A 7,922-nucleotide genomic window follows, 5' to 3' on the forward strand; every position below is an offset into this window, starting at 1 on the left:
GAGTGTATCATCTACCACTGGTTATGCCCTGCATACCCTGTCTACTCACTACCTATAGTCTCTCCTTACAGCACAGCAACTCAGAGATCGCAGTTCCAGTATCAGAGGGACTTCAGCCCTGCCGGGCACATCTACTCACTACTGCCACCTCTGGTGGTTCTACTTCCAGTCTAATAAAAGAACTATCTGTGTTTGTCTCAATACTCCAGCCTAGCCGGTGGTCCCTCTCAGGATCTCCACTTGAGGGCGCGCTCATCTGCCATCGGCCCAGGGAATCACTATTTCTACTAAGTGTTACTATTCTTTCTGCGGAAGCTAATCCATATCAGATAGCTATCTCCTTGTGGGGATCTTACAGGTCGCTGGTTCATTATTCTACAGGAACGAAGCATCACAGTTGCTACTCCTTCCCTCTGGGGGAACAGAGACTAACAGATTGCTGAACTCCTTCTCCTACAAGAGCCAAGCCTTTCAGATTGCTAACTCCCAAGCAAAGTCCATAACAGATAGCTCACTCCACCTCCCTGGCAGGGAGGTCTTATAAAGCTTGCTACTCCGCAGCCTATTTCATCACAGATTGCTAACCTCTCCTTCAGGAGCAGAAGCGTAACACATTGGTAACTTCCATCTGCTGGCTCCTCCCATCAGCATTGCAGATTCTAACAGATTGCTAACTCCTCCCTCTCGGGGGAGCTGGTCTCTAACAAGAAGAGGGCAAGTCGACCCCCCTATGGCTTCTTCCTGTGGATGGGCCGGTCTCTTCTCATTGTGGAGTATGGCTGGAACCTGCCCCCAGTCCTGCTTCCCTCTTGGTGTCTGCTCCGAAAGGACTGGGTCCTTCCGGAAGGGCGAGATACCTGGAACTGTGCGTTTCTGTAGAGTCTAAAGCGCTGCGATCCTCTGCCCTTGGTCATTCTGGGGTCTTTTACCTCTATCTTCCAGTAGTCGGGGCACTGGAGATTCGCCCCATTTGTTGGCTAACTTCTCCAATTCGCTGAACAAGAGACATCCTTTAAGGGGATTCTCGTGAGATTTGCTTTAGATGTCGCATCCACAGACCAAATTCGTAGCCATAGTTGTCTTCTGGCTGCTACTACCGAGGCAACGCCTCTGGCTGAGGTGCACACTAGGTCTGAGCTTGTGTCAGTGAGGAAGGATGCCGCAGAATCCATCGTCTCTCCGACCGTATTTGCATCTCTCGAGAGGAGTAAGCAGGCACGTGCCACCAGTGCGCAGCAGGAAGCAATCTGCAGTGTCCTTGCTATTGCATCGAAGGCCTGCTTAAGGATGGACTCCAATCGTCGGTCCTTCAGTGCCGCTCCTCCCTCAACAGGAATCTTTGTTCACTTTGAGACTGCAAGACCATAGCGTCCACTTTCGGGAATGCAGGCGCTTCTTGGCCGCAGGTTCCAGGGGGTATAGGGCTTCCAAGGACCGCTCCCCCTATGATGCTGGCCTCCGGGGCATTCCATTCCAGGTCAATCAGTTCCTGGATGGCTTCCAACATAGGAAAGTAGCATGAGGCCTTATGAAGGGACACCAAGATAGAGTTCTTCTTTGGTTATGCCATAGGGTCAGGGCCCGGAATGCCCAGCGCCTTCAGAGTCTGAGAAACAAGGGCTGGTAATTCGTCCTTGTGGAAGAAGCAAAGCATGGTTTGGTATGGTTCCATCTCTGGAGGGATATCTCCTTCTTCCAGGGAGTCACTCTCATCACTGAGGTGTCTGGACCCCTAATAGGGAAATTCTTGGTTAGTAGTGGCCTTTCTCAAGGCATCCGAGTAGTGCCGGGAGGAACTTGTGCTTCCGGCCTGGGTTGAGCCTGGTGCGCGGTGGGGGCTATTTGCAGCCCTTTGAAGAATTCCACCCAGAAGGTGGTCCCTGGGTCCATGTTGATCCCGGGGGTGGAGTAGGAGTAGGGGCCCCAGAGGTGTCCTCCTGTGGGGAGGCCGGGTCGAGATACGAAGGTCTGGGGTGCAATCATCAGTAGTTCCCGACCCCTCCGACAGTGGGGTTCCGTTCCCCCTGGGCTTCTTCGCACCGCGGGCCCAGGTAGGACTCTGAGTCAGTCTGCGCAAAAAGAGAGTGCCTTCTGGCCTTCTTAGACGCCGATGCCATTAGATCTATGTCTAGGTGCACACGTTTCACTGCATGCGAGAATTTGTGCGCGGCCATGGTTATGCGTACGGTATTTGTGCGCGCAGCCCTGTTGTGTGCTCGGCTCAGAGTTATGCGCACTGCTGCGACTATGGGATGCGCACAAGTTATGCGCACTGGCTGCCAGAATATCCTGCGCATACCGCCGAGGGGAAGGGAAGATGGCGCAGTCGACCCCATGTAAGATGGCGCCTCCCCTAAGGGTCTCCATGTGTGTGGACCCTTGCACCGGATCAGGGCCTAGCTTAACCAAGGCTGCTCAACCCAATCGGTGCTCCCTTTTAATTCGCTGGAAACAGTCAGTACGGTGATCCGCGTTCTGGAGACCGGAGACCTGAATGTAAAGTTTCCTTTTTACCTGGTCTCGTCGCTTACCGCTTGCGCATCGAAAGGTCTCCAGCTGCGGGGGGAGAGGGTTTTACCTTCACTGCCGCGCTCGGATATGCATGCGTTGCCTTTAAGCCAGTCTGGGGGCAAAATCCACGCCGGGACCGAGGCTTACCTCTGAGGGATATCGAAGATCACCTCAGGAATTCTCGACTGGGGGAGGGACCCTTAGGTTTCACCGCAGGAGAGTGGGGCTCAATCTTCAAGGTAGATTTTCTAACACTATTCTAGTGTGTGTGGGATAGTGTCCACATCTGCTGTGGAGACGGCAAATTACTGAAGAGCTAAGTGACATCAGCTTTTAAATCTGACTCAGTCTCCCATCTGCGATCAGGAGTACACTATACGCCAGGAAAAGTGTGGTTGAGAGAGAGAGTGGTGGGGGCGAGAGAGAGAGTAGGGGAGACATTGTGGTGTGGAAGGGCAGTGCATCTCATCACCTCGCCAGTTCTCCCTTTTCCTTTATTGAGCTGTGATGACGAATGCAGGCAGCCTAAGATGGAGATGCCTCTGTGCTATTTAATCCCAGGGTAAATGCCCTGTTTCTCCATTGAGCTGATGAAGTGAGGATAACTCTACAAGCTCATCACAGATGTTATTACGTCAGGAAACCTATAACCTTTTGATTAATTAATGCCATGTATCAGCTTCCTAAAATGCAAAACTTGAATATTCCTGACTCAGTTCAGATTTCTTAATCATTTTAAATGAATGCTCATCCCGAATGGTTCACTCCCTAAATTTGTGCCTGAGGCAATGGATCTGAACCCTGCCTTTCCTTGCTCACAGTCTGCTGATCCAACCACAAGGAATATGCGGGGAACTAAGAAAAAATAGCATACAAAAATATTTTATCTGAATGATATTAAGGGTGAAATAGAAAATAGCTACACCTCCAGAGGTGCATCCTCCTACCTGCTGAGCAGAAAGCCCTGCAGCCATTCTCCTGCCCCTTCTCCAGAGCAGGATTCCCAGCCCCGGCTCCCTCCCTGCACGGTCCCTGGGGTGGGGGATGGGATCAGTCCCAGGCTGCATCCCCTGCCCCCCTCCTACCTGCTGAGCAGAAAGCCCTGCAGCCATTCTCCTGCCCCTTCTCCAGAGCAGGATTTCCAGCCCTGGCTCCCTCCCTGCACGGTCCCTGGGGTGGGGGATGGGATCAGTCCCAGGCTGCATCCCCTGCCCCCCTCCTACCTGCTGAGCAGAAAGCCCTGCAGCCATTCTCCTGCCCCTTCTCCAGAGCAGGATTTCCAGCCCCGGCTCCCTCCCTGCACGGTCCCTGGGGTGGGGGATGGGATCAGTCCCAGGCTGCATCCCCTGCCCCCCTCCTACCTGCTGAGCAGAAAGCCCTGCAGCCATTCTCCTGCCCCTTCTCCAGAGCAGGATTTCCAGCCCCGGCTCCCTCCCTGCACGGTCCCTGGGGTGGGGGATGGGATCAGTCCCAGGCTGCATCCCCTGCCCCCCTCCTACCTGCTGAGCAGAAAGCCCTGCAGCCATTCTCCTGCCCCTTCTCCAGAGCAGGATTTCCAGCCCCGGCTCCCTCCCTGCACGGTCCCTGGGGATGGTTGGGAGAAGCTTTAGCTCTGTTGTTCCGGTCTCAGAACCAGGTTCCGTACAGGGAGCACCGCCCCCTTCCAGCAGGAAGTGACATCACCAAGGAAGAGGAAGTGGGAACTGCAGCCCCTGCTCAAGTTGCTGTTAGAAATCGAAATTTGACAGTAGAAAAAGACCCTATGGCCCATCAAGTTGGATGGACGCTAGGAAATGTAGTCCTGCACTGTCTTTCCTGTCTGTTTTATTGGAATTGTGGGAAATGTAGTCCTGCACTGTCTTTCCTGTCTGTTTTATTGGAATTGTGGGAAATGTAGTCCTAGGGCGTGGGTTGTCGTAATTGGCTGATTAATAAAGCCAAGTCCAGTTCCGTTCATAAAACCCAAAATGGGTAACTTTGCAGCCTCTCAGAGAGACTGGGGAGCAGGGGGAGGGGAAACAGGGGAAAGAAAGAAGGAGGGGAGAGTAGGGAGGTGGGAGAAGGAAGGAGGGAGAAGGGAGGGATTCTGGGGACAGAGCAGGGTGAGGAGGCGCAGGAGGGAGGGAGACTGGGAAGGATCAGGGAGAGGGTAAGGAAGAGAGAGGATGTGAGAGAGAGCCCCCTCTGACTGCTGCCCTCTGCCTCCCCTGCCCAGCACTGACAGCAGGAGCTGAGGCTGCACACAAGGCTGCAGGATTCAGGATCAGCTGGGACTGCGCTCTCAGGAATATTGGGACTGGCAGACTGGGAGCTCAGATTCATACATTATACCTGGAAGGAGAGCATCAGCTGATGAGGAAGGAAGCAATCCTGGAGCTAGGACCTGCCCTCAGGATGATGTAGTATCCTCTAGCACTGAGAATAGTTCTCCAGGAGCAGGGACCCAGGAGGGAAGACTGGGAGCTCAGATTCATACTTTATACAATGTGCAGGCAAAACTTGCTATAATCTCATTTTATAAAGAAAAAACAGCAGCTAAAGCAGCAAAATATATGCTATCCTGCCACCAGACCACAAATGAAACCCGACTAGGGACGATATGCAACATAAGAACATAAAAATTGCCATACTGGGTGAGGCTGAGGGTGCATCAAGCCCAGTATCCTGCTTCCATTAGTGGTCAATCCAGGTCACAAGTACCTGGCAAGATCCCAACCAGTAATAGTTCCCATGCTGCTATCACACACAGGTCGATACAGCAAGGCCGCGTTAGAAAGAGTGCGGCAGTGCCGGGCGCACCCTCGTTCCCCGCACGCACAGTCCTGCTCACATACCGCTCGATACTCTATTTAAATTGCTTGCAAATGCAAGCCGCGTCTGCGAAGGGTTAGGCCCGCGCAACCCATTTTACTGTATAGGCGCTTAATACAGTGCCTATACAGTATCCTGGGTGCTCTGGTACCTGTCATTTCAAATGTCATTTCAACTGACATTTGAAATGACAGGTACCAGGAAGTGGATGGTTCCCCCCTCCCGAAGCAAGGCGCAGGTGAAAATTAAAACAAAAGTGTAAAAAACAAAAGTGTAAAAAAAGTTAACTTACTGGTGGGAGCCGGCGGGCACACGTTCGAGGCAGGAGCGAGTTCATTGAGGCGGTAGCCGGCGGGCTGTCATCGAGGCGGGAGTCGGCGGGCGGGTGGGCGCGCGTTCATCCAGGCGCAGCAGGAGCCGGCGGGCGCGCGTTTATCCAGGCGGTGGCGGTGGGAGCCGCCGGGCACGCGTTCATCCGGCGGGCTGTCATCGAGGCGGGAGCCGGCGGGCGGGTGATTGTCAGCCCTCTCCCCTCCTCCCGGAGCAAGGCGCGAAAGCAGCCTTGCTTCGGGAGGAGGGGAGACAGGACTGGCAGTGTAAAGCGAAAAAAAAAGTAGCAAGAGCGAGGGGAGAGAGGACGGGCAATCCTACGCTCGGGATGGCCAGTCCCTCTCCCCTCCTCCCGAGGCAAGGCGCGAAAAGCAGCCTTGCTCCGGGAGGAGGGGAGAGAGGACTGGCAGTGTGAAGCGACCAAGCGACTTACTTTTTTTTTGCAGCCCTCCGGAGGAGACGGCCATCAGCAGAAACGGATCGCTGCTCCCGGCGAAGATGGACGCCTGCACGGGGAAAGCGGCCCCTGTGCGTGCAATTGGCCGCTCAAGACGTGACGTCACGACGTTTGGCGTCACGGCATGTGACGTCACGTCTTGAGCGGCCAATTGCACGCACAGGGGCCGCTTTCCCCCGTGCAGGCATCTATCTTCGCCGGGAGCCGCAATCCGTTTCTGCTGATGGCCGCTCAAAACGTGATGTCACGACGTTTGGCGACACGGCATGTGACGTCATGTCTTGAGCGGCCAATTGCACTTTCCGGCCGCGTTAGCCCTTCCTGCGATACACTATCCCCTTTAACCTATTCCTACCGCGTCCTAAAATCCCCGGGCAACCCCTTCCGCACGCGGCATGTATATTGCATGCAAACGATCAAATTAGCTTTTCCCTACCATCCAGTAATGCGCGCCCCGACTATCCCTTTTTTCCCTGCTGTTTTGCCGCGCGTTTAACCTGCTAACTTACCGCCTACCCTTACCCCTGCGTTAGAGGCAGGGGTAAGGGTAGGCGGCAAACTTTCCCCCAGCCCCCGCTCTCCTGCCCCGGCCGCGTCCATGGGTGCTGGTCTCCGGGGCAGCCCCAGGCCTCTCCCCTCCTCCAGAAGCAGCAAAAGCAAAAAAAATTGAAAAAAAAAGTTGCAAGAGAGAGAGGGGAGAGAGGACGGGCAATCCTACGCTCGGGATTGCCAGTCCCCCCTCCCCTCCTCCCGAAGCAAGGCGCGAAAAGCAGCCTTGCTCCGGGAGGAGGGGAGAGAGGACTGGCAGTGTGAAGCGACCAAGCGACTTACTTTTTTTTGCAGCCCTCCGGAGGAGACGGCCATCAGCAGAAATGGATCGCGGCTCCCCTCCCCTGCCTCCCGGCGAAGATGGACGCCTGCACGGGGGAAAGCGGCCCCTGTGCGTGCAATTGGCCGCTCAAGACGTGATGTCACATGGCTGCCATAGCCCATCCCCCTCTGAATGAGGACTCTGGAGCACTCCATTCCAGGTCAATTAGCTGCTGGACGGCTTGTAAGAGAGGGAAATGGCGGGACGTCTGGCAGAGTCCCTCTAGCAGGGGATTCGTCTTAGGTTCCCCTGAAGCGCTTGTGCCTGGGATAGCGAGCGCCTTCAGGCTGTGGGTGAGCAGGTCCGGGAGCTCGTCCTTGGTGAAGAAGCATCTCATGGTCCAATGAGGCTCTGTCCCCCGGGGGGAGTTCCCCCTCTTCTAGGGGCTCTGATTCTTCTTCAGAGTTATCCGTGTCCCCGTAGATGGGACTTCTGGGTGGTGGAAACATTTGTCTGGGCCTAGAGGGGCCTGGGACATGAAGGTCTTCTGGTGGAGGCCGTGGCTGATTTGCCGGAGGCTCCGTCTGCATGTGAACCAAGGTGTGCAGGCCTTCGAAGAATTCCACCCATGAGATGGATGCTGGGTCCAAACTAGGGGGCGCCGAGTCCCTGGAGATTTCCGTTTGAAGGGGAGTCCCGCTGGAATTTGCTAGGTCCGGGGTACTCATTGAGGAGCTAGTACTTGGCCCTGGGTGGGACTGGCCCTGGGATCTCCCAGGGCCTCCTCACACTGGACGCACAGGACATTGGCCTCTTCGTTTTGTGCAGCTCTGATGCGGCATGCTGGGCAGAGGCCTTGGGCCTTGATCTCCGTTTCCGGTGGTGCCATGGATATAGTCCTGTGAATCTTTATGCGCTTAAGCGCGTCGAAGATGCGCGTGCGGGTTGTGTGCGCACAGGAGTGCGCCTAAGTCGCAGATATGCGCCCTGCCCAATAAGCGC

This window comes from Rhinatrema bivittatum, chromosome 2 (assembly GCF_901001135.1).
Source record: "Rhinatrema bivittatum chromosome 2, aRhiBiv1.1, whole genome shotgun sequence".
Lineage (NCBI taxonomy): Eukaryota > Metazoa > Chordata > Amphibia > Gymnophiona > Rhinatrematidae > Rhinatrema > Rhinatrema bivittatum.